We start from the raw sequence: 26,773 nt of genomic DNA on the forward strand, positions 1-26,773 counted from the left end.
GCTTTTCCGGGGTCACGCAGACGCCGCCAGTCCCTCTCCGGTGCGGGAGTGGAGACGACGACTCTCGGTGTCCGTCGCGCCGGTAGTGCTGGAGCTCAGACGCCGCGTTGGAGGAGTCACGGGTCAAGCTGGACGACTTCCTTGCAGAGCGGCTGGAAAGCTCGTTTTTCCGCGGTCGCCATGTTTCTCGAGGGTAAAGAGAAAAACGCAAAGCGCGGTTAGTGAGACAGAGGACTGTACAGTAACACAGACAGCACAAGGATTCCAACAAGTGCCTAAGATGAAGAAGACAAAGCTCACATTACGGACTATAAAGTAGGATGGCCGGTCGAAGCTCTGTGTGGAATCACGGCTCGAGCTTTGAAAGCAGGGCCGCATCGAAACAGCAGCTCAGAGTCTCCTGAAAATACCTACGATCACGTGATCGCCGGAAACGAAGCTTCGTTACGTCACTGGAACGCAATCACGGTTCAATGCGCGTGAGTTTCCGGTCCGCTGTAGACGAGCTGCATATAATCTGAAATATGTACTTAAATAAAACGGAAATACAGAACATGTGTGAATTTGCTTCACTTTCATGATCAAATTATTGACATTCCTCAGCATTCAAGGGTTTTTACTGGAGACGATGTGAAATGACCTTGAATAAAAACATTTTACAGCTCTATTTCTGTGTTCAACAGATGTACAGTCTACATGCACATTCAACAGTGGTGTTTTTCCCTTAATCTAATAGTGTCAAACATGGCTGTTGTGTTTAGGAGGAGAGTAAAGGAATTACACACTCAGATGAAATTCATTCAGTTAAAGGAAGAAACGCAGTCCGACATCGCTGTATGGAGCAGTTTGGACAAAGCTTATGAACACAAGTGAATCAGGCAGTGGTGGTGTAGTATTGTATTTGTACAACAGGTGGCGCAGTAGAGCTGTGAAGCTGAGCAGCATTCAACCACTTTTCCCTCATTTCTGCATGAAAGGGTTGATTGATTACAGACTCATTTTTGTGATAAAGGATCTGCTCTGTTTTTAGACTTTTATAAAGCCTCAGTTCAGCAGAGCTTTATTTTATTAAGTAATTATTAGATATTTTCTTTATATTATCTGACAGTAACACACTATATGTCCAAATGTTTTTGGACACTATTTTTTAATCAATGCATTCAGCAATCAGTTGCACCCATTGCTGACACTGTCCCTGTAATGCAGTATTGCCAATAGAATAGGACTCTCTGGAACAGATAAACATGAACCTATCGGCTCCATGCCTAATGCCAATCGTGGGCTAGAGGGGTATAAAGCCTCCAGCATTGAGCTGAGGAGAGGTGGAACTGTGTTCTCTGGAATGATGGTGCTCATGATGCCCTTTACTTCTAGGGTGAGCTGGGGAAACTTTTAACTTTGAGTTGGAGATGAGGTTGGGTGATTATCCAATATTCTGACCTCACCAATGCTCTTCTTGCTAAATGCATTTCTCACAGCAATGCTCCAAAATCTAGCAGAAAGTCTTTCATGGCAGTAGAAACAGTTACTCCAACAAAAGCAGGCTAAACTCCTTTTTAATACTCTTGAGTTTAAAAGAAATAACAAATAAGCAGGTGTCCAAATACTTTTGTCATATAGTGTTTTTCTTAGAAATGCTGAATTCTTTTGTTGAAGAGACTCTGGGTCAGTTCTTAGAGCAGCAGGTCTAAACTTAAACCTGGACTAAATACAGAGAGAAGTTTTAAATTTTACTTTGAGTAGAAACAAATAAACATCCAGAACACATCAGTAATGCAGAACAGCTCTTCATTCAGGCTCTTTTCCTGAACATGATATTAATAATATAAACTTTACAGCTGTTTGGAAAAGATGAAGCATTAAGGAGGAGTCTAAAGAAAGTGTAGAAATGAAGACGCTGCTCAGCACTGATGTGTGTATTAATGATAAACTGATTAGTCGTGTGCTTCTCTGTGGACGAGTTGTGATGAAAAGGAGGATCTCAGCCCGTTCTCTTCCTACAATGGAAAACACACACACACACACACACACACACACACACACACACACACACACACACACACACACGTTAAACACTGCATACACTTCCATCTCCAACTATGAGGGTTTATTTAGGGTGTATTCTACACACTGTACACTAACACGTTTCTATAAAACAACAATGGGGCAGAAATGAAAATATTGCAGCACTGATATTAAAAAGTACCACAAGTGTTTGAGCAGCATGAGTGTAGAGCTTTTGCACTGACTGCATTTTAAACTGAAGGTCACACTGATGATCAATAAGAGGAAATATCTCACATACTTTAAAAATGAATCTTAGTCTAGATACAGGAGAGGAAACCTCGGTCTCCTGGTTTAAAAACTGTATGTTGAGGAGTTTAGTCAGTTGTGGATAAATGCTGCATCAGCATGTTCAGAAACTTCAAACAGCAGGTTAGCGTGTGGGTTGTTGTGAAAAAGGTTTCTTGGATCTCAGGCTCTGATCGCTGTGGCCTCCCAGAGATCAAACTCCCTCTCTCTCAATGACAGTAGGCTATTAGCCCACTTCTTGTTCTGTGCACACCCTGCTATGGTGTTGTGTTCTTCCTTTGCCTAGAGAGGTGTAATGTAGAGCACAAAGACTCCTTTAGGGGGAGCTGTGAGGCGTCATACAGCCTCATGTCCTGTGTCTTCTCGCTCTCGAGAGAATATGCTTCCTGAAACACTCGGGGGTTGAAAGGACGTGATATGAATATGCAGCATGGCATCTCTCGACTCCAGCAGCACTGGACAGCTCCCTCTGGGAGAGCAGAGGAGAAGGCTTGTTGAGTGTCTCCATCTAGTGGCTGAAGCCGGAAGTAGAAGAGGTTCTGGTGGACAGTGTTAGGTTAGGTGGAAGTGGTGTGTTCTGGTTTGGTGTCGGGTTTCTGTTATGGGGAAGACTGCTGTTTACCTTGTGTGGTTGTACTGGAAAGGATGAATGATCAACAATAACAGTCAAAAGTTTGGTCACACACCTGGTCGAATGTGTGCTGATCATTATGATCATGATCACACTCGGGACAAATGAGTACCCACCGCAGGACGCAATCAACCAGCTGTCTCTAAACTTTTGACTGGTACTTCGTTTAAGTTTTTTTTTCTGTTTCTAATTTCTAATAAAGTACTTTGCTTGGTTCCTCCAGCATATTGTAGTTGTACTGTAAATATACAGTATAATGAGGTATGTCTCAACAGTCAGGGTTCCACAAAGATGTTCTAGCTAATCCAGATCAGTTTTATTTAAAAAAGCAAGCAGGAAATGTCTGATGAGCTGAGGGAATTAAGACTTCGCCGTACTGTGTGAGGTAAGATACAGTGTGTGAATGTGGTGGAGAGAGTTGAGGAGTGGTCCGATGACGTGGCCAGATTTTTTAACTCTGCGCTGTCTTCTTTCTTCTGTACCACATAATGTGGGGGGTATCTCTCTCTCTCTCTCTATTTATATCTCCTTTGCCTTCATTACCCTCCACCTCTCCTTCTCTGCCCTGTGGTAACGGATGTATGGGACTATGTTGTAGGTAAAGGCCCAGAGACCATCTTTGCGGGCCAGAACCTGAATGATAATGAATGAGCGATTAGACAGTGTTGTGTTGCTGCGTATTTTCTAACTGAACTGACGGTTAGAATCAGTGTAGGTACCGAACCCAAGTACAGATTTTTACCTTTGAAGATTTTCTATTCTAAAATGATGAATCCTCCTGGGGTGGTGAAGCTGATCAACAACACATTTAGTTCTTATAAATGTCAGTAGGGGGATTTCTCTGAAGACTGTTCTCTGATGAGGGCTGGTAGCTGGATTGGTTCTTGAGAGGACCTGATGCTCCCTGAAACTGAAGTTCAAAATGGAAAGTTGTGTATTAGACATCTCTCCTGTTGTGAAAGACATTTGTGTCACGTAGAAGACATGAACCTTCTTAGGGCCTTTATTCCTTCACCTCTTAAACTCCCAGACTTTGACATTCTAAGGATTATTATTCAGCAAGGACATGGAATACAGCACACACTGCCCAAATCCTTCTAAAGGTAGAGGAGTGAGGAATGAGTTCCTGTGGAGTTTCAGAGGTTAAAAGGGTTCATGATGTTCACCACAGTTTAAACAAACACTGAAAGTTACCTGGAATCGTACTGGACATCTTCTCTAACTGGCTACAAGAGGTATAGTCTTCCTTGTCTTCAGGATCTGCTTGAGAGACAACATGACAGATTATCTAGAACATGTCAAGTGATGTGGATAACATCAAATACCTCAGAGTTTGATGCTAGTTAATAATAATAATAATAATAATAATAATAATCTGAAGGGGAGTTGAAGCCTCGGTCTCCTGGTTTCCTGCATCACTGTGGGAGCAACGGAGGGAGCACTTCTAGCTCAACAACGACCCACGGAGCAGGACTTTCCTAATTGAACCCAGCCAGTAGGTCAACACTTAGATCCATGCTTGAGGGCTACAAGGGGTGTACCCTTGTTGACTTTGTCAGGATCTGTGGGAGGGACACAATAAAAAAAAGATTAAACAACAAATATATTTATTTACTCACCACTCAGCTCACATACCTTAAACTTTAGCCTCCTGGTTCTTTGCTTCATGGTGGACTGTGTGAGTACAGCTTCTGCCTCCACCACTGCCCCACAGAGCACATCCTCACAAGCCTGCTGGGAACACGAAGAAGCAGAAACTTCTGCAGAGGAAGCAGAATGATGAGCATCCTGCTGGGAAAAAGAGAAGGTGTTGTGCACCACAGAGTTTGTCCTGAAAAACGTCTTCAGCTTTCTTCCAAGTGTCCTGGAGGCTCGGTTCTACAACATAATCCTTAGCTGCCCTTTCAACTGTAGCACAAAGTGGACATTACATGAAATGTATAAAAATATTTAGTTTAGTAACAATCTTTGATATTTAATATGCTGTAACTATAGTAATGGAGGACTTTGTTATAACTTTAAAACAGATGTACACACAGTGAGCTCAATGTTTTATAGGAATAATTGATTCTGTATTATTACCAAAACTGAAGTTTGACCTGGTCATCAGCAGTCAGCAGTACATTTTCACTTTTGTGGTCACGAGTGAGAAAGTCCTGCTGGTGCAGATAGATTGTGGCACTGAGGAGCTGGAAGGACCCGGTTTTGGCTGGTTGATGAGGATATTGAAATGTCATGGATGTGAATGATGTGAGAGAGGATCCCTACTAGAGAATATCAAGTTCCCGGGGCAGGAAATCAGAATTCTCATCCGAGTTCATCACCATATGCAATATTTTTAGAGTCACTTGGTTGGGGTACTGTTTGGACCACGTTTTGGCATCCATGGGGATGATGTGGCTGAGACGACATCAGCCTTGGACAGCCAAGCACCACGGCCAGCCAGTTTAATCAAGGCGATGGCGTGGTCCACAGTGGCATAGCTGAGACGGAAATCCGACTCAGAAAGCGGGTTGTTTACCTCCTAAGGAGGAGAGATACAGAGTTACAAAATTCAGCCTTGGGAGCAGAGTGAGTGAAGGAGACCCTACGGTCTTGGAGAACCTTCTGGAGCTTGACAACGGTCTAATCCAAGATGCGAGGGGAACTGGACTTCAAAGAAGAGGCGCGTGGAAGCACCAGAGGCACGGGAGAAGCCGGCGTGGGTGCAGTACGTCTGGGACGCAGAGAGCAGCCGCGTGCAGTTGGGGAGGACGGCGAAGATCCGAGGCAACGCTGGGAACCAGAATGAGGGAGACGAGAGCGGCCGCATCAGGAAGAGCCGGATGAGACCCACTAACAGGAGTGGCTAGAACAGAAACGAATCGACCTGAGCCGCAGAGCGGAATGAGGAGGGGCAGGAGAAAGACAACGCCGGTCGAGAGAGAAGAGCTGGTCATCCGAGGTAATGTCGAGATCCATGTCGGGAAAGGCGAAGGTGAGTGACGCACAGAATAGGCGGGTACAGCTTGGTCCGTGCAAGTTTTTGTCACGAGAACGAGAAGGGAGAGGAACGGTTTTATAGTGTGAAGAAATGGAGGGGAGAAGTTTGGGCGTGGTCCTTCTCCCAAACTTCAGTTATTACATAACTCCATTTGTGGAGATCACATTCCCATTAGATCCGTTGCGGCAGACTCAATCACGATGAACACCTGCCCGTCTCGTTCAAGATTTCATGGACGTGAACAATGTGAGGGTGGTTCACTATTCTGAGAACGTCCACTTCCCGGCGCAGGAAATCAGGGCTGTTGTCTATTATTTTAACAGCCACTTAGTTGGGGTAACTTTTGGATGTGGCCACGACCTTGAAGCCCAAACCTCTCAGGACAAAACTGAAGAGTCTTCAACTGAACCTTAATGTTTACCAGTCCTTCAAATGTTGAAATGAACAGAATAACTGTACAAATCAAGAGAGACTCCCACATCAAGGATCCTATGAATCATTCCAGTTGTTGTGAGTGTCCGTTTACATCTGTCACAAGTGGAATTCAGTACTACTTCTTTACTTTTGGTTTTAGGTATATGAACTTGATACACAATCATAAACTGGATCAATCCATGTCTGCTACAAGGAGGGGAGACATGGAAAGAATCACTTTCCATACTTTACTTGAGAAAGAGGAGCTTGAGTACACTTATTAGGGTGGGAACAAACTAAGTGTCAAATTTCTAAACCAAATGTAGCCACTGAAAGGTGGAGCTCAAAGTAGGAGGGCGATGATTGGCAGTCAACAATCTTGTCCTTAGAATGACTGAAGTCCCAGAAATGTCCTAAAAAGCATGTAGATTTATTACTGCTGGCTGGAAGCTTCTGCTGATTATATGGACAAAGCATGTAGATACAAGAGGGAATTCATTAAGTGGTTGGTTGGTATAAACAGAGGTCTGATAAAAATAGTAAATAAACATACTTGCTGTAGACACTGGAAATGGCTCAGGTTTAGAAGTCTCACGTGGGAGACCTCCTACAGCACAGCTAGAAGTAAGGTTAAGGTTAAACCAAATGGTTTTAGTCAGAGAGGAAAACATGCTAATTAACTACATCAATTCAGAGTCTCTGCAAATACATTTCAGGATCTAATGAAACCCACAAATTCATTTTACCTTGTGTTGCCAAAGTATGAGCAGGACTACCAGATTTAGCCCCTGCCTCCCAATATCTAGACAAACAGCAGCTTCTGGAGCTGTTTAATTCTGCTACTTAGAAGGAGGACTACTTTCAGATACTGTAAAGCAATCAGTACTTTTTCATTACGCTTCAGAGCTAAAATGTGACCCTGGAAGTTTTCAATTCACACTTAAATAAGAACTAATGAAATATGTGAGGTAAAGTTGAGTTAAACAGAGCTAATGCAGCTCAGCATCAGCTATTAACTCTAACTAATATTCCTACTGGAGGAAACAACAAGATTAGCTAAAACAGCTAACGGCAGAAAGCCTGTGTTGTCGGATGAAACAGTATATAAAAGTTAGTCCGTTTTTATCAGGACCTTTTCCAACAACGTGGAAAATAAGACCCCTCTTTTAGAAAGGTTAGAGCTCCCGAAGTTTCTAAGTTAACGCCGAACATCAGCAGCGCTAGCAAGTTATCTCCTACAGTCGTACAGCTAAAGTACAAACACACACGAAACCAGAAAACCAAGCTTTCAAATATTCGCTGTACGTTTATGGTCACATATAAGGTAAAAGATCAGCTTAAAAGCAGCTAGTTCACATGAACTCACCTGGCTCTATCGGGAACGTCTGTCCTGGGTGCCTCCTTGAAGTAGACTGACAGACTGGAAGGGGCGATACCGGTGACTGCGCCTCGTCCCAACACAACTGGACTACAGCTTCATTTGGGCAAAGCTGGAGCGACGATGAGGATTGCAGATGGAAAATCTTCCATAAACTCAAAACTGCTAAAGCTCCTCATTTAGATAACGCTTTAAACACTGTACACTCATATGCAATTGTACACACACTGTTTAATTAGCATATTTGATTTCATTTAGAAAGTCCAGAATATGCTGCCATAGCATTTCTATGTTGTTTATTTGATGAACAATCCACATTTAGTACATCATACATATTTATAGTACTAAACTGTAAATCATACAGATTTAAACATTTGATATATTTTGTTATTTTATTAAATAGGTTAATTCTCAGCGTCTTTAAAGCTTGCAGATGAAAACACTGAGAGACAGAAAGTGTAAACTTCAGTACTGGAAATCATGATGTAATTGAATTTATTAAAAAATAAATGAAGTGAAATGAAAACTTTAACACTGTAGAAGAAATCTGTCTCTACTGGACAGACGCGTCACATCCGGCTGACAGGTCCAGCGCTTGCTCTCCTGCTGCTTGTTTCTCCCAGTCATATCTTTGTATTAGGGATGAGCAGAACGAGGCTTTTTAACCATTTGAAGCCGAAGTGGTTCATTTGAAGCTCTACTGCGCCACCTGTTGTACAAATACAATACTACACCACCACTGCCTGATTCACTTGTGTTCATAAGCTTTGTCCAAACTGCTCCATACAGCGATGTCGGACTGCGTTTCTTCCTTTAACTGAATGAATTTCATCTGAGTGTGTGATTCCTTTACTCTCCTCCTAAACAAAACAGCCATGTTTGACACTATTAGATTAAGGGAAAAACACCACTGTTGAATGTGCATGTAGACTGTACATCTGTTGAACACAGAAATAGAGCTGTAAAATGTTTTTATTCAAGGTCATTTCACATCGTCTCCAGTAAAAACCCTTGAATGCTGAGGAATGTCAATAATTTTATCATGAAAGTGAAGCAAATTCACACATGTTCTGTATTTCCGTTTTATTTAAGTACATATTTCAGATTATGTGCAGCTCGTCTACAGCGGGACCGGAAACTCACGCGCATTGACCCGCGATTGCGTTCCAGTGACGTAAGGAAGCTTCGTTTCCGGCGGTCACGTGATCGTAGGTATTTTCAGGAGACTCTGAGCTGCTGTTTCGATGCGGCCCTGCTTTCAAAGCTCGAGCCGTGATTCCGCACAGAGCTTCGACCGGCCATCCTACTTTATAGTCCGTAATGTGAGCTTTGTCTTCTTCATCTTAGGCACTTGTTGGAATCCTTGTGCTGTCTGTGTTACTGTACAGTCCTCTGTCTCACTAACCGCGCTTTGCGTTTTTCTCTTTACCCTCGAGAAACATGGCGACCGCGGAAAAACGAGCTTTCCAGCCGCTCTGCAAGGAAGTCGTCCAGCTTGACCCGTGACTCCTCCAACGCGGCGTCTGAGCTCCAGCACTACCGGCGCGACGGACACCGAGAGTCGTCGTCTCCACTCCCGCACCGGAGAGGGACTGGCGGCGTCTGCGTGACCCCGGAAAAGCCGAGGAGCTCCTCGACCACCACGGCCGTTTTTCCCTCTGCTAACCGGTTCAGTTCCTCAGTGTAAAGTATGGAGGAAGGACGACTCTGTGCTACACTTACACTTTATTACTTTTGGGTGAGCTGCGTGATTCTTAGCTAGGGCTGCCTCTTAGCTACAGAACATGTGAAATCTCCACACTTTAATTCATATATTTTTATTTCTCTTTCTTAATATGAATAGAACTATAAATGAGGATGATTTGGGCTGTGCAGGACTCTCAACAACGTTCATACAAACACTGTCGGACCATAATGCTTTAAAACTCAAGGGAAATGAGATGAAGTCTCTGAACTGAACTACATGAACTGTACATTTGACACCATATTTATGAGAATAGCTTGATGTTGCAGAATAACCTAAACAAATCTAAGATGCAGTAAATGACAGTAACTTTAAATTCAGTCAGCAGATGGACAGGAGCTTGAACCGTGTCCTCTGAATGTGTGTGTGAATATTGTAAATGTGTACTGTATGTGTGTTCCAGATTCAGTCCTTGTATCTTGCTGGTGTTTTCACTTGTCTTCCTGACCTTGTGAAGAATGTCTCTCTCGGATGTGTCTCACGTAAGTCAGATTGTTTTGCAGTACCAGTTTCTGCAGGTGGACCAGATTCACTGACCTGCTGCTCGACACAGGAATCAGCAACAACATTGGGTGATGCTGATGGGAACGCTTTCAGTCGTCCTGAGGTGTTTTCTGTTAATATAGGTTCTTCCATCTTTAAACCACACCTCACGTCTCACATGTCTCACATCCTAGTGTTGCTGGTACATCACTGTCAACAATGTGAAATTCAATCTTGCATTTTTGGCTTTTGTGTTCACAGGTGAGCGTTAGTTTTCCCAATGGTGACATGCAGTGTCTAGAATATGTGAGTGGTTTTTAAGCTGAATTCTGGAGTTTTGTTTCAAATCTAAGTGACTTGTAGACATTTCCTGAGATGACCTTGCATTCAGCACCAGTGTCCAACTTGAAAACAATGTTCTTGTTTTATTTTCAGTGCAGTTATTCTATTGACTTTTGTTGTTACAGTGTTGATGTTTATCTAATACTCCTGTTTTTGTTTCTTATTTCAACTGTTCCAATGAAGAAATCTTCCTGCTCTGCCTTTTTGTTCAACTGCATGATTTTTTCCCCCCGTCATTCTGTTCTGATTTGTTTTGTTAGACACATTTTTGGTGAAGTGATTTTGCTGTTACAGGATTTGCACACTTCTATAGGTTTCTCCATCTGGCGTCTGGACTGTGAAGAATCGTGGCTGATCATGATAGCAGGTTGCCCTCTCTGAATTCTCACCTTGTTCCACATGTATATGTTTGGGGGGCTCTTTGTCTGTCTGTCATAATAGCTGTTCTACTTGAGTTGTCTTCTCTACAGCTTATCTTAAATCTGCATTTTGCTTTTCTTTTTTGAATGTCCAGTATGTTTTGGATTTTTCCTCATTGGGCCATCCTTCCATGGTCCTTGTGTGTAGTAGCTGCATCTCTGGATCATTTGCTGTTGCCTTTCGGAATGTAATTTAGCCACTGGCTTTCCCTCCTGCAGAACTGCTGCTCCGAAGCCTTCTGAGCTCGCATCTACAGATGGTGTACCAGTACCATGGTGTTACCAGTACCAGAGATTTCAGTTTTTCATAGCTTTGTGCTCGACTTGCCACGGAGTGTCATGCTCAAGCAGTTTTCTGAGAGGTGCACCGACTTCAGACAGGTTGGGAATAAACTTGGAAAGGTACTGAATCATGCCCATTAATCTCATGAGTGCCTGTTTGTTTTCTGGTGCAGGCATGTGTGTTACAGCTCTCACTTGATCTGGATTGAGACCTTCTGCAGCGAGCATATGGCCATGTACCGCATTTGTGATGATCTGATCTTGCACTTGTTTTTGTTGAGTTTCAGGTTCCACTGTCTTTCCGTTTTCAGCACTTGGATGAGCCTGCCCTCATGTTTCCTTAACCGTTTCACCCCAGACTAAGATATCGTTCGGAACGTTGACGACACCTTCCAGGCCTTTAATAGTCTGCAATTGACCTTTGGAATACCTCTGAAGCTGAGGACACTCCAAAAGAAAGTCAAAGGAATCTGTGTCTTTCAATGGGTATGTTCAGTGTGCAGAGCTTGGAACTTTCATCATGAAGGTTGATCTGCCTAAATCCTCACCACTGTGACCATGCTGTTTACCCAGTTATTCAGCTCATGCTGTTTGGTCATTACACCCCTTTTCTCCATTTTGTGTAGCTCATCAATGATTGTTGTCTTTCAGGGCAATCGGGACTTTTCTTGGTGGATGAATCACTGGTGAGACCATGGGATCTACTTGAATGTGGTGATGTCTTGGTAGGAATCCAAGAACAGTGAACAGATCAATGCCTTTCAGAATGTAATTTTAAGTTGTGATTCCATGCACTCTTTCAACCACACCTAACATCTCCCATGTTTCACGCCCTAGTGTTGCTGGTACATCACCGTCAACAATATGTGAAATTCAGTTTAGTGTTTTTGGCTCTTGTGTTCACAGGTGAGTGGTAGCTTTCCCAACGGTGACATGCGGTGGCCAGAATATGTGAGTACTGTGCTGAATTCTGCAGTTTTTGGTCCCCAAAGTCTTCCCGTACGCTTTCAGCTGGATCCTGAGCTCTCGTGAAGAACAAATGGTGAACATAGGGTAGGTTCTTTCTTGACTCACAGTAATCGCTGAACTTGTTTTTCAGCGCATTTCTTGTTTCAGTTTCTTTCTCTCTGAATTGTAATATGTTGTAGACAATCACTGCATCTTTTCCTGCGACATGTGGAAAGGTGGTGTATTGGACTTTTTCAGACTCCTCAACAATCCCACTCTCGGTAAGAAACAGGTAAAACTTTTGCACCTAAAAATCCAATTTTTGATGAGCTTGCCTTGCAAGCACAGTGCTAAAGGTGGCTGCAGCTGTGCCACTTGCTTGTGTGCTGCTTCGACCGTGTTGGGCTGCTGTGTCCTGCTTGTGTTTTGCATCAAATTTGTTACTCTGCTGTGTTCTGCTTGAACAGGGTCACTTGTTCTGTATAATAATTTCGCTGCTGTCCTGCGTGTTTTTCATCAACGTTATGCTGCTGTGCCCTGCTTAAACGATATTTCGCTACTGTGTTCTGCTTGAACCATGTTGGGCTGCTGTGTCCTGCTTGTGTTCTGCATAAAAATTGTTACGCTGCTGTGTCCTGTTTGTTTTGCATGAAAATGATGATGCTGTGTTCTGTATAATTTGTTTTGTTGCTTTGTTGTGCTTGAGTGGTGTTACAGTGCTGTTCATATTCATACATAAACCTAAACCTTTTTTTTCATTTTATTTTTTCCTTCATTTCTTCTCTCTCCCCCATGTGCTGAGCTGCCCCCTGCTGTCTGCTTGTGCGAGTGTATTTGTGTTTGGCTGCTCTTTACTACCCTGTTCTGCTGTAACATCTCCCATGTCTCACGCTCTAGTACTGCTGGTACATCACCGTCAAGAATATGTGAAATTCATTTTTGCATGTTTGGCTTTTGTGTTCACAGGTGAGCTGTAGCTTTCCCAGCAGTGACATGCGGTGGCCAGAATATGTGAGTACTTTGCTGAATTCTGCAGTTTCTGGTCCCCAAATTCCTCCTGTACGCCTCAGTGCTTTCAGCTGGACCCTGAGCTCTCGTGAAGAACAAATGGTGAACATGGGGTAGGTTCTTGACCCTGCAATCCCTGAACTTGTTTTTCAGCACATTTCTTGTTTCAGTTTCTTCCTCACTGAATTGTAACATGTTGTAGACCTTCACTGCATCTTCCCCAGCGAAGTGCGGAAAGGTGGCGCATTCGACTTCTTCAGACTCCTCAATAATCCCAATTTTTTACAAGATTGCCTTGCAAGCACAGTGCTAAAGGTGGCTACAGCTGTGCAACTTGCTTGTGTTCTGCTTGAACCGTGTTGGGCTGCTGTGTCCTGCTTGTGTTCTGCATCAAAATTGTTACGCTGCTGTGTCCTGCTTGATTGGTATTTAACTGCTGTGTTCTGCTTTTACCATGTGGGGCTGCTGTGTCCTGCATCAAAATTGTTACGCTGCTGTCTTGTGCTTGAACGATATTTCGCTGCTGTGCCACTTGCTTGAACGGTGTTGGGCTGCTCTGTCGTGCTTCTGTTCTGCATGAGAATGGTTACACTGCTGTGTTCTGTATAAATTGTTTGACTGCTTTGTGCTTAAGCGGTGTTACAATGCTGTTCATTTTCATATATAAATATAATCCTTCTTCTTCATTATTATTGTTTATTGTTTTTTTTTTTTTTTCTTCATTTCTTTTCTCTTTTCCGTGTGCTGAGCTGCCCCCTGCTGTCTGCGGGTGCGAATGCGTTTGGCTGCTCTTGCCTACCCTGTCCTGCTGTAACCCTTCTAAAAAGTTTTTGCTATGATTTTTGACTTGTTCATCTGCATGATTTGTTTGTGTTCATAACCACATTTGGAGCCGCTTGCTTCTGTTGCTTGTTCATTTTTCGCTAGTTTGGATTTGCTTTTGTGTTCAAACCCAACTGTTTGTTTTGTTTCTGTCGTTCTGTTTTGTTTTTCATTGAACACTTTTTTTTTTTCTTTTTTCACTTCATTCGATGTCCCTTTATTTGCACAGCAGATATTCATGGACTTTGTCCGTGTCCGATCTGTTTTTCTCAGCAACCTTGCCCACAATTAGTCTTCCCCAATACCACAAACAGTCCTGTCTCTGATTAACGAGTCATGCAACTCACTGAATTTGTGGTCTTTTGCCTTCTTCAGGTCTGTGGTGTACGCGTCAGTGCTTTCAACGGGCCCGAGAAAAGCTGAGGGCTCCTCGAACACCACTGCCGGTTTTCCCCTCTGCTTGATTTCCTCTCTTCTTACCGGTTCCTCAGTGTAAAGTATGGACTAAGGACGACTCGGTGATATACTTTGTGTTTGGTTGCCTCTTTGGTACATAACATAGGTGACATCCCCACTTTTTTTTTTTGTTGTTGTTTATTTTTTTTTGTTCATATATGAGAATAGCTTGACATTGCAGAATAACTTAAACAAATCTAAGATGCAATAAATGTCAGTAACTTTAAATTCAGTCAGCAGATGGACAGGAGCTTGAACCGTGTCCTCTGAATGTGTTTGTGAATATTCTAAATGTGCACTGTATGTGTGTTCCAGATTCAGTCCTTGTGTTTTCTTGTCTTCCTGACCTTGTGAAGAATGCCTCTCTCGGATGTGTCTCAGGTAAGTCTGGTTTGTTTTGCAATACCAGTTTCTGCAGGTGGACCGGATTCACTGACCTGCGGCTCGAAACGGGAATCTGCAACAATATTAGGTGATTCTGATGGAAACTCTCTTTCAGTCGTCCTGAGGATGTGTTTTCTGTTTCTCCTTTAGGTTCTTCCATCTTTAAACCACACCTAACATCTCGCATGTCTCACGTCCTAGTATTGCACTGTCAACAATGTAAAATTCAATCTTGCATTTTTAATTTGTAGATCTGTGCTGCGATGACATTGCATTCAGCACCAGTGTCCAACTTGAAAACAAAGTTCTTGTAGTTTTATTTACAGTGCAGTTATTCTGTTCACTTTTGTTGTGACAGTGTTGATGTTTTTCTGATTTCAGCTTTTCCAATGAGTAAACCTCTGCATTGTGTTCAACTGCATGATTTCTTTTCTCCTTCTGCTTTGATTTGTTTTGTTAGACACATTTTTGGTAAAGTGACACACTTGTTCATAAGCAGGACATTTGTTTCTGTTCATATCCATATCTGGAGAAGGACAGGAACTTGAACTGTGTCCTGTGAATGTGTGTTCTGTTTTCTGTTTCTCCTATAGGTTCTTCCATCTGGCGTCTGGACTGTTAAGAATCGTGGCTGATCATGATAGCAGGTTGCACTCTCTGAATTCTCACCTTGTTCCACATGTATATGCTTGGTGGGCTCTTTTTCTGTCTGTCATAATAACTTTTCTGCTTGAGTTGTCTTCTCTGCAGCATGTCTTGAATCTGTATTTTGCTTTTCTGCTTTGAATGTCCAGTATGTTTGGATTTTCTCATTGGGCCATCCTTCCATGGTCCTTGTGTGTAGTAGCTGCATCTCTGGATCAGTGCGCTAACTTCAGACGGGCTGGGAATAAACTTGGAAAGGTAATGAATCATGAATCTCATGAGTGCCTGCTTGTTTTCTGGTGTAGGCATGTGTGTTACAGCTCTCACTTTCTCTCGATCTAGATTGAGACCTTCTGCAGAGAGCACATGGCCATGTACCGGATTTGTGATGTGATCTGAAGGTGGATCTGATCCTCACCACTGTGACCCTACTGCTTACCCAGTTGTTTGGTTCATGCTGTTTAGTGATTTACACCCCTTAATTTTGTGTAGCTCATCAATGATTGTTGTCTTTCAGGGCAATCAGGACTTTTCTTGGTGGATGAATCACTGGTGGGACCATGGGATCTACTGAATGTGGTGATGTCCTGGTAGGAATCCAAGAATAGTGAACAGATGACTGTCTATCAGAATGTCATTTTACGTTGCGATTCCATGCACTCTTCCAACCACACCTAACATCTCCCATGTCTCACGTCCTAGTATTGCTGGTACAGCACAGTCAACAATATGTGAAATTCAATTTAGCATTTTTGGCTTTTGTGTTCACAGGTGAGTGGTAGCTTTCCCAACAGTGACATGCGGTGGCCAGAATATGTGAATACTTTGCTGAATTCTGCAGTTTCCGGTTCCCGAATTCCTCCCGTACGCCTCAGTGCTTTCACCTGGATCCTGAGCTCTCGTGAAGAACAAATGGTGAACATAGGGGTAGGTTCTTTCTTGACTCTCGGTAATCGCTGAACTTGTTTTTCAGCACATTTCTTGTTTCAGTTTCTTCCTCACTGAATTTAAACATGTTGTAAACCTTCACTGCATCTTCCCCAGCGACGTGCGGAAAGGTGGGGGCATTGGACTTTTTCAAACTCCTTAACAATCCCACTCTGTAACAAACAGGTAAACCTTTTGCACCCACAGTCTCCAATTTTCCAAGAGATTGCCTTGCCAGCACAGTGCTAAAGGTGGCTGCAGCTGTGCCACTTGCTTGTGTTCTGCTTGAACCGTGTTGGGCTGCTGTGTCCTGCTTGTGTTTTGCATGATCGTTGGTACGCTGCTGTGTTCTGCTTGAACGATATTTTACTGCTGTGCCACTTGCTTGTGTTCTGCTTGAACGATGTCAATTAACTGTGTTGTGTATAATAATTTTGCTGCTGTGTTCTGCTTGATCCATGTTGCGTTGCTGTGGCCTGCTTGTGTTTTGCATAAAAATTATTCTGCTGCTGTGTCCTGCTTGAATAATATTTCTCTACCATTTCCTGCTTGAACGGTGTTGGGCATCTGTGTCTTGCTTGTGTTTTGCATGTAAATTGTTTTGTTGCTTTGTTGTGCTTGGACGATGTTACAGTGCTGTTCATATTCATATATAAACCTAAACCTTTTCTTCATTATTTTTATTTATTTATTTATTTATTTATTTTCCTCACTGAATTGTAACATGTTGTAGACCTTTACTGCATCTTCCCCAGCGACGTGCAGAAAGGTGGCGCATTGTACTTTTCCGACTCCTCAACAATCCCACTCTCCGTAAGAAACAAGTAAAACTTTTGCACCCACAGTCTCCAATTGTTTTACAAGATTGCTTTGCCAGCACAGTGCTAAATGTGGCTGCAGCTGTGTCACTTGCTTGTGTTCTGCTTGATCCATGTTGGGCTGCTATGCCCTGCTTGTATTTTGTATGATCGTTGGTACGCTGCTGTGTTCTGCTTGAACGAGATTTCACTGCTGTGCCACTTGCTTGTGTTCTGCTTGATTGGTATTTCGCTGCTGTGTCCTGCTTGTGTTTTTCATTAAAATTGTTACGCTGCTGTGTTCTGCTTGAACGATGTCAATTAACTGTGTTCTGTATAATAATTATGCTGCTGTGTCTAAAAATTTTTCTCGAGATTGCCTTGCAAGCACAGTGCTAAAGGTGGCTGCAGCTGTGCCACTTGCTTGTGTTCAGCTTGAACCGTGTTGGGCTGCTGTGTCCTGCTTGTGTTTTGCATGAAAATTACACTGCTGTGTTCTGTATAAATTGGTTTGCTGCTTTGTTGTGCTTGAGCGGTGTTACAGTGCTGTTCATATTCATATATAAACCTAAACCTTTTCTTTCTCTCTCCCCCGTGTGCTGAGTTGCCCCCTGCTGGTGCGAGTGCATTTGTGTTTGGCTGCTCTTGCCTACCCTGTCCTGCTGTAACCCTTCTAAAAAGTTTTTGCTGTGATACCCCCCCTCCCTTCCCCTCCTAACCCTTTGTGTTTTCTCTCTCTTTCCCATGTGTTGAGATGCCCAGTTTCAACTGTTCCATCAGCAGACCTGGCTCTCTCCACCACCCTCCTGCCCGCTGTCCGGTTCTGGGGCCTCTAATGGAGTCATCCTCACCTCACTGCATGGCTGTGCTTGTGACAGTGTACCTGCATGGACTTTAACATTTCACTCCTGTTCATCTTTTTATGGCTTGACGGCACCTTGGCCATATTCCCTTAATTCCGTGTTTTATTCCTGTTTTGCTTTTCATTGTGCTATCCAGTGTCGACCAGAGGAGGATGGGTTCCTCTTTTTCCTTGCCACTGGCTTGCTCAAACAATCTCTGTAAAGCTGCTGTGTGACCACATTTGTTGTGAAAGCGCTGTATAAATAAAATGTATTTGAATTGAATCCTGTATTCTGTATGAGTTATTCTCCTCTATGCTGGTTGTGTAGTGTTATGCTACCGTATTCTGGTTGAAAGAGTACTGGTACTGTATTCTATATCAAAATAATTATTCTAATGTTTTCTGTATGAAAGCATTATGCTACTCTGTGAATGAACAGTTTCAGGCTACTGTGTTCTGTAAGACATCGTTACGCTACTCTATTCTTGTAGAACAGTGTTCTGTTACTGTGGTCTGTAGGAAAGTTCTGCTACTTTTCATACAGAATTCAGTAGCATAGCTCTGAATACGGGATACAGTGTTGCGCTTCACATTCAACACAGAGCTTGTAGCGCCCCCTATGGATTCTATAAGAGGGTTAGCGTAGCCCATTTTTCAGATAACATGATTCACCCCCCTGAAATGTAATCCTAAAAATACTGTAAATATCAGAAATCAAAATTTCATACCCCACTGTATCTAGGTTAAAGTACCTGAAGCAGAATTTCACACAGTTGAAAAGACCTAAAATAAAATGTTCATTTTCCCACATCCTGCAGTTTAAAGTACCTGACCGAGAACGGCAAAAGTTTCACCCCACACAGGTGAAATGAGTTGAAATGAAATGCTAAATTCTCCACTTCATACATCTGATAGAACAATCAGAACAAATCAAACTCTGCAGACTAACTAAAAGACTGTGGGCTATGCTGCATGAAAGTAAGGCAGCACCCTCCCGTGTGGGGTGGACTCCACCATCCCTGCCTATAAAACCAGGCTTGTCCTCATACTTTATCCAATTGTCTATGAAGCCCACATGATTTTCTGAACACCACTTGGACATCCAGCGGTTTAGCGCTGTGAGTCTGCTGCAAGCCTGAGGGCAAGCAGCAGAGCATATTACGACATCGCCTGGGCCAGTGTAGTCTCCTCTTAAATATTATCCTTAGTCACTTTAGATATCCACAGGCCAATATTACTGGCCCCTACGTGAATGACTATCTTTGACTATCCTTAATATATTAAATATCACACTGATAATAAAAAGATTTATTACTTTTTAAAATATATCTACCAAATGTCATTCATTTATTATTAGAATAAACAAATGAAGCCATTTGTTCCTTAAAATGCGTAATTTTTCCAACACAAAGCCACGATGTGATTCTGAACAGTGACTGAAGAAAAGTATCAGGACCTCGTCTAATTTGAGCAGGAGAGATGGAACAAAGTGGGCAGGTAATTGGAGGGGAAGACGGTGCAGAGGTAGGTTGGGTCATGTTTGCTTCAAATGATTTAGACATAAACATGAGTAAATCTGTCTCACCCTTACTCTCATTTTATTGGTTGCCTCCTTAACAATGAGCGTCATGAGTTGCAACATTTTTAAACATGGAGTGGAGACTTTCGTAATTGTGTTGCGTTGAATGATGGGTGTCTTTAGGAAAGGGCAGTAACTTCAGCCATTGCTAACCAAGAAGGACAAATTTGGGACATATCTTTTATGGGTATGTCCTTTATGTATACAGTGCCCTCCATAATTATTGACACCCCTGGTTAAGATGTGTTCTTTAGCTTCTAATAAATTGAGTTTTTTTCTAAATAATATAGGACCACAATGGGAAAAAAAAGAGTAAAATCCAAGCTTTAAAAATCCCACATTAAGAAATAATTGTTTAACATCAAATCATGTGTGCCACAATTATTGGTACCCCTGATGTTTATACTTTGTACAACCTATTTTGTACAACCAATGTTTCACAAGATGGGAGAATACAGATAGAGGGATCTTTGACCATTCCTCTTTGCACAATCTCTCTAAGTCATCCAGCGACCTGGGTCCTCTCCTCTGCACTCTCCTCTTTAGCTTACCCCACAGGTTTTCAATGGGGTTGAGGTCTGGGGACTGAGATGGCCATGGGAGGAGCTTGATTCTGTGTGTGGTGAACCATTTCTGTGTAGATTTGGCCATATGTTTTGGGTCATTATCTTGCTGAAAAACCCAGTGACGACCCATCTTCAGCTTTTGGGCAGAAGCCACCAGATTTTGTTTTAAAATGTCCTGGTATTTCAAAGCATTCATGATGCCATGCACCCTAACAAGGTTCCCAGGGCCTTTGGAAGAGAAACAGGCCCACAGCATCACTGATCCTCCCCCATATTTCACAGTGGGCATGAGGTGCTTTTCTGCATACTCAGCTTGTGTTACGCCAGACCCACTTAGAGCATTTGTTGCCAAAAAGCTCTATCTTAGTTTCATCTGACCAAAGCACACGGTCCCAGTTGAAGTTCCAGTACTGCTTAGCAAACTCCAAACGTTTGCGTTTATGATTGTGAGTGAGAAAAGGTTTTTTCCGTGCATGCCTCCCAAACAGCTTGTTGGCATGCAGATAGCGCCTGATGGTTGTTTTGGAGACTTTGTGACCCCAAAAAGCTACCATTTGTTGCAATTCTGTAACAGTGAGCTTTGGAGACCTTTTTATTTCTCTTATCATCCTCCTCACTGTGCGTGGTGGCAAAATATACTTGCGTCCTCGTCCAGGCTTGTTTACCACTGTTCCAGTTGTTTTAAACTTCTTAATAATTCCTCTGACAGTAGATATGGACAGGTGTAGGTGAGTGGCTATTTTATTGTAGCCATTGCCTGACTTGCGGAGGTCAACACACATCTGCCTTACTTTAATGGTATGTTCCTTTGTCTTTCCCATGTTGAAGAGAAATGGCCTCTGTGTCACGTCATATTTATACCCCAGGGAAACAGGAAGTTGTGAATTATAAATAAATGTTCCTACATACTCTGATCAACTTCGTAAACTACTGTAGAATTGACAGAAATACTTTAATTACATTTATTTCCTAAGAAATGTTAGGGGTGCCAATAATTGTGGAACAGGTGATTTTATGAGTTAAAGGTTGGATTTTACTCTTTTTTCCATCGTGGTCCTATATTATTTAGAAAAAAACTCAATTTATTAGAAGCTAAAGAACACATCTTAACCAGGGGTGCCAATAATTATGGAGGACACTGTATATGCATTTGTAATGTATTTATCCTTTGTTCTGTATTCAAATATGAACAATGCAGAGACTGCCCAGGAGACCTACTAGAACCTTTGCTGTATGTGTAAAACATTTTAATTTGCCATTTGATTTATAACACACACACACACACACATAACTTTCAATATACTTTAATTATTTTTTTCTTTTTACTGTATTTGTGTTTGCAGTTATTCTTAAAGATTTGTTTTTTACTATATTTGTGTTTATTTTGCATTCTAATACAGCTTTTTTATTTTATTAGAAACATTTAAGGGATGTGTACATCTTCACATGTACATTAAACATGAATACACTGAATTTATACCCTTTTATGTCTTCATTTATTGAATGCAGGGATGTTCCCAGCATTTTACCTTCAACCAGGATCTAATTCTGACCACAGCTGTAGTCACTGTAAAAGACCCCTTTTACTCCTGGTCACTTCATGGGACTTGTATCTGGACTGTATTCCAAAATCGGATCTCTGTGTGGGACGCAATATGCAGATTCCCATATTTCAGCTCTTCGTCTTCGCCGTCACCTGCACCGGCACCTGCACCGGCACCGCGGATGTCTCCTCAGCGCGGTGTTCTCATTGTTGGATATTCTACTCTAAAACACTTCAAAGTCCACTTGGGTCCCAAAGAGTAACACCACATAAGACTGCTGCCTGTACAGAGAGTTAGAAAACTAACAGTTCTAGTTACACAAGCATACATGATCATCACTGATTAAAAGAAATTAATAATGCCCTCTTACTGATTATGAATCACTTTAATAAACAAGTTCCATTACAACTTCCCCCTTAGATTCTAATCAATCATGTTTACAGATTACTTTCATCAAACAAAAGCCCCAGCCCCAGTTCTTTGTCTAATTCTTCAAGTTCAGGATCCTTCATAATCTGCAGGAGCTGATATCTCACCTGAAACAAAGTTTCAGTGATACAATTACACAGTAATGGTCCACAGCAAAGCAGAAGCACCAATAACATGAGAATGGGCAAGATCACGAAGAATATACTGCGTAAGCCAGCTAGAATAGATCCCCAACCCCAAGACCATGAATCAACCCCTCGTTCTGAGTTGAGCAGCTACAGTGCGCATTTGGCGCAAAACCATGCTGATGTTACCCTCCTGAGCATCGTTGGGGGAATATAAGTACAGCAGTGTTTACCAAGCATGCTACAGACTCCCCCTTTCTTGGCTAAGAGCAAATCAAGGGCCATGCAGTTTTGGATGGTCATTAGTCGCAGTGCTGTCAACTCAGACCTTAAGCAAATCGTTCTCCTTCAGTGGTTAATTTGTGCTCGTTGGGTACAGATAAGGTCTTCAGTGCATTACGGCGAGTATGAGGATAAGGATGCATGGAATACAGGGTTATATGTGCACTCAGATGCACCAAGGCGCAGTGGCCCCTTTCCCTTTAAGGAACTGGTAGGTCTCAGTTGCACTCACATAGGTATGGTTAAGCCAAGTGCTATTCACTGTCTCATATGAGTCTGGATGTATTTCAAAAACAAATGGATCAACTGAGGCGTGTGGCATTAACAGTATTATTAAAAGTATTATTTACACCTGATGTATGGACTGTGAAATTAACATACTGCCAAAAGTCATTCTTCCCTGGGTGCCTGAAGTAAACTTCATCAAAGCCATCAGAATCATGTTTAGCAGTTAGGATATACAGTGTCCCTATAATGACCAGCTCGGCTGGTTCCACCTTCATCTGCGGAGGTCCCGTATCAGCACCCGATCACCTGGCTTGTGGTCGTCAAAGGGCTGGTCAGCTGGTTGCGGCAGCACTGCTTTCACCTGCTTAGACACAGACGCAATACATCATGAGAGAGTGGTCAAGTAACTGGTTATCCAGTGATGGTGGACCTAATCCCGTATTGGGAGGCCTGCCAAACACTATCTCAAAGGCACGGAGACCAGTTCTTTTTTGTGGCCTGGTTCTGCTTTGCCAGAGAACCCACTTATCCCAGACCTGTTTGTTGTGTCATTTTTGCATGCAAAATTCTCTCAACAAGCATAATTCGAAAGGGTACAGCTTCACTAAGTTGCCTAGTTAAGTAAATAAATAAAGTATTACATTCACTAAATGAATAACTGTCCAATATCTCGTTTGATAGTCACTTAAGGTTGCTGCTAATGTCCGTTGCTCTGGCCTAGCTATCTAGCTACACTACAGGCCAAAAGTTTGGACACACCTTCTCATTCAATGCGTTTTGTGTATTTTCATGACTATTTACATTGTAGAGAAACATGTTTTATATTCTAGTGTCTTCAAAATAGCCACCCTTTGCTCTCATTACTGCTTTGCACACTCTTGGCATTCTCTCAATGAGCTTCAAGAGGTAGTCACCTGAAATGGTTTTCAGGTATGCCTTATCAGGGTTAATTAGTGGAATTTCTTGCTTTATCAATGGGGTTGGGACCATCAGTTGTGTTGTGCAGAAGTCAGGTTACTACATAGTCAACAGCCCTATTGGACAACTGTTAAAATTCATATTATGGCAAGAACCAATCAGCTAACTAAAAAAAAACAAGTGGCCATCATTACTTTAAGAAATAAAGGTCAGTCAGTCCGGAAAATTGCAAAAACTTTAAATGTGTCCCCAAGTGGAGTCAAAAAAACCATCAAGCGCTACAGTGAAACTGGCACACACGAGGACCGACCCAGGAAAGGAAGACCAAGAGTCACCTCTGCTTCCCAGGACAAGTTCATCCGAGTCACCAGCCTCAGAAATCGCAAGTTAACAGCAGCTCAGATCACAGACCAGTTGAATGCCACACAGAGTTCTAGCAGCAGACCCATCTCTAGAACAACTGTTAAGAGGAGACTGCGCAAATCAGGCCTTCATGGTCAAATAGCTGCTAGGAAAACACTGCTAAGGAGAGGCAACAAGCAGAAGAGATTTGTTTGGGCCAAAAAACACAAGGAATGGACATTAGACCAGTGGAAATCTGTGCTTTGGTCTGATGAGTCCAAATTTGAGATCTTTGGTTCCAACCGCCGTGTCTTTGTGAGACGCAGAAAAGGTGAACGGATGGATTCCACATGCCTGGTTCCCACTGTGAAGCATGGAGGAGGAGCTGTCATGGTGTGGGGGTGTTTTGCTGGTGACACTGTTGGGGATTTATTCAAAATTGAAGGCACACTGCACCAGCATGGCTACCCCAGCATCCTGCAGTGACATGCCATCCCATCCCCCTGTTTAGTTGGACCATCATTTTTCAACAGGACAATGACCCCAAACACACCTCCAGGCTGTGTAAGGTGGGGGGGGGGGGGGGGGGGTGGGTTGTGGCTGGGTTTGCTAGCTCTCCCTAAGGCATCCAGGGCTGCTACCAGTGACTCTTGCTCTCTATCCTTTAGTAAACCCATGATGCACACCTCTAACTGGTCTACTTTTTCCAAAGGATATAGCCTGTACATGCCACACTTCATACACTCAAAAAGCCCAGCAACAGCCATAATAAAGCAGGGACCTTACGCTTGCAATTGATTTGGGCACTGGTTGTTGTAGAGGTCAACTCAGAGCAGAACAGACCAGACCAGACCAGAGCATTGTTGGAACAATCCATTTTCAGAACAGACGACTGTTATGACAGTTCAGTGTTAGAACAAACCAGTTTAAGAACCAGTGAGAACTGAGCAGTGTTGTGATCTCTGTGTTATGGAAGTTTAAAGTGTTGGTTAGATCTGTATTATAATCACAGTCTATTTCTGTTCCTGCGCTGGCCGGACCGGTTTCATCATTATTACAGGTCTGATCATTTTTACAGATCTCATCAATATTACATGTCTGATCAATATTACTGGTCTGTTTATTACACACCAGAGTAAAAACAGATCAGTACCAGAACTAACCAGTTTGAATAGACCAATGCTTTGACAGCATGGTCAAAACCATAGGATATCACAGGTGTCCTGTCACACCAGAAAAGAAACTGGGTTTACTTGTAACTTGACAGAGTCATTACACAAAGCTCACTCTCGGGGATGCCACTGCACAAGTTCTATCTCGACTCTCCTGTACATTAACTGAAAAAATGGTAAATGTGACATCAAGCCATGAAAGATGAAAACGTAAGTGAGGTGATAAAGTCCTGCATTTTTAATGGTCCCATTAACCCTTTCGACTGCCCCAGCGCTCGCGGGGTGATAGTTGCAATGTTTTCTCATGTCTATCCCTAAGTACTAGGTTAGACCGGTTAGGCCTGTGTGTACAAATGGTGTGCCATTGTCACTTGAGATGCGTTGTGGCAGACCCCATCTGGGGATTATTTCTCTGAGGAATGTTTTTTTGCCACTGCTTTCCCATCCTGAGTACCTGTGGGGAAAGTTTCAACCCATTTACTGAACATACATACACAGACCAGGAGAAACCGTTTCCCTTCTGCCGGTGTTAATTCCACAAAGTCGATCTGCCAGTGCTGAAATGGCTCTGTCACTGGGGGGTGACCCACAGGCTGTTGTGACAGAGGTTGTGTGTGTCTGTGTGTGTTTTGTGCACATGTGAGACAGTTAGAACAAACATTTTGGGTGAGTGTGGAGAGTCCGGGTGCATACCAGTGTCTTGCTATCATATCCATTATCCCCCCTTTGCTCATGTGACTCCTCCCATGAGCAATAGCAATTAACCCTTTAATGGATGCCTTTGGGATACATGGTCTATTTGTTGCAATGTGTATTCACACATTGTTTTGTTTGACACACCCTGATTTGGTCCACTGAGCTTTTTCTGCTGCAGTGGCAGTAGATTGAATTTCTTGCAGGGTGGGTTTCTCTACCTGTACCATGCATGGTTGTTCTGAAAAATCTACAGCTAATCCCCCCGGGGGGCTAATTAGGGTACACCCTAGTTTACACATCAAATATCTGGCCAGTAAATTCACAGGAGAAACAGAAGACATCAGGAAACAATGCGGAAAAGTTTTCCCATCTAGGGAACATTGGAGGGGCACAGACATCTTTTCTCTGACCACTTCTCCCTCTACCCCTATTAATGCTTGGGGTTTTCACAATGAAGCTCATTAGTCCTAATCACTGAGTGGCCTACCCCAACCTACACAATCAAAGTAAATTTTGGCATACTTAATGAGCATGTTGTAAGCTGTTGCACTAATGAAAGATAGGGAGAAGAAGAAGGCACTTCCCTTTTTGCTGTGTCAGTTGCTGTGTCAGTCCCGTTCCACCGTCCTGCCCCTCCACCGCCCGTCACTGCTCCTGATGCGTTGCTGCTGGTTTTCCCTCCTCCTGGAAATACTGCTCGAAACCCTGGTAAAATGTCCATACTGGCCACAATTATAGCATCGATTCACCCATGATTCACCCTGATCCGCATTTGGTTGGTTTGGCTGGAAAGCTGGCCCATTGCCTGCAAATCCTCTTCCTATGCCCCTGCCTCATCCTCGACCCCTCTGCCTCCCTTGTCCTCTTCCTCGGCCTCCCCCGCATGGAGCGTTAGAGGGGAGGGCTGCAACTTGCTGTACCATCATCAACATGGCTTGATCCAATGTGTCTGTCTGCTTTTTCTCTTTCTTCTTTGACTGAGCGTTGAGAAGGTTCTCGTGATGCTTGGCATGGTCCTCTATGATGGCAATGGGCTGTCTGGTATACCCCATGCAATGCTGCTTGATAGCGT

The sequence above is a fragment of the Salminus brasiliensis genome, chromosome 20 (assembly GCF_030463535.1).
Source record: "Salminus brasiliensis chromosome 20, fSalBra1.hap2, whole genome shotgun sequence".
NCBI lineage: Eukaryota > Metazoa > Chordata > Actinopteri > Characiformes > Bryconidae > Salminus > Salminus brasiliensis.